The sequence below is a fragment of the Capsicum annuum genome, unplaced genomic scaffold (assembly GCF_002878395.1).
Source record: "Capsicum annuum cultivar UCD-10X-F1 unplaced genomic scaffold, UCD10Xv1.1 ctg80529, whole genome shotgun sequence".
In the NCBI taxonomy this organism is placed as follows: Eukaryota; Viridiplantae; Streptophyta; class Magnoliopsida; order Solanales; family Solanaceae; genus Capsicum; species Capsicum annuum.
The window spans coordinates 30484-31681 of NW_025891181.1; positions in this window are offsets into that span (position 1 = coordinate 30484).

A 1198-nucleotide genomic window follows, 5' to 3' on the forward strand; every position below is an offset into this window, starting at 1 on the left:
ATATATATGCCCAACGTCTTAACTCAAGGTTTGAGTTCGAAGGACCAAGCATCCGCAGGACGAGCTTCCAAAAAAAAAATGACATGAGCTGACAAGTAGGATTGAACTGAAGTAGAAATTTAGAACTTTCTCGTTGGAGTCACACGTGAAGTAGTTTTCTTTCCTCTTAGCAATAGAAAAGAAGAACCAGTAAGTACTTCGCACTTATGATTTTCCCTGTATCAATAACACTACTTTCTTGAAGTGGATAATCTGGACGCGAAGAGGTATACATCTCTCTACCAAATATTCATTTTGATGAATAGGCAGTATGGAATATGGACAGGCTTAAATGTCAAGTGAAAGAAGTTATGTCATCAAATAGTTTCTCCAATCTTTCCTTTCAAACCAAGCACATTTAGATACAAAATCTTCGACTCATCTTATAATTTATTATATGAAAAGTTTTACTTGATGGTAAGATATGCTTGGAGAATATTCTTCTAATCTGATGATAGACGGTTATTTTTTCGTTGCAGGTGAATTTGATAGCTAAACTAAGCCATCCATATCTTTTAGAGTACAAAGATGCTTGGGTGGACAAGGTATCCTATCAACCAGTTTTGTGGTTGCTTGGATAAGAAATTGCAAAACGCAGCCTTTAATAGTTGCGATTTGCTGCATAAGCTGCACCAGAGAAAAAGCTCGACTTTCTTTTTCTTTCCGGGGAGCTGTATATACATCGTTGCCGATTATTGCGAAGATGAAAATATGTGAGTGATTATCCCTGATCTTGCTAACATTTTAAATGTGTACCTATAAGGAAAGATAAGAATAAAGAACAAAAGGAGCCACTAAACGAGGGAAGGGAAAACAATTATTAAGTAAAATTCTTCATCATTGTCACCGTCTATATTTTATCGTAAAATATGGCTAACCTGTGTTTTTAGAGCGCAACCTTTTGCCAAGATCGTGGCTGTTTTCAGCCTGTGTTGTAAGAACAGCCAGGTATCTGGGGAATGAAAGACCTCAGATTTCATAAATAATCCCTCGTACCAAGAACGATAGAAGGGGTAATGAGGTTGAAAATAAAGAAATGAATAGGATGATCATAGAACTTCTTTTCTGGTGTAATCTGAGGACGGTGACGATTTTTTTTCCCCGTGTTCAGGGCGGAGTTCATGAGGAAGTCTAGAGGAGCACTTTTCGCGGAAGAGGT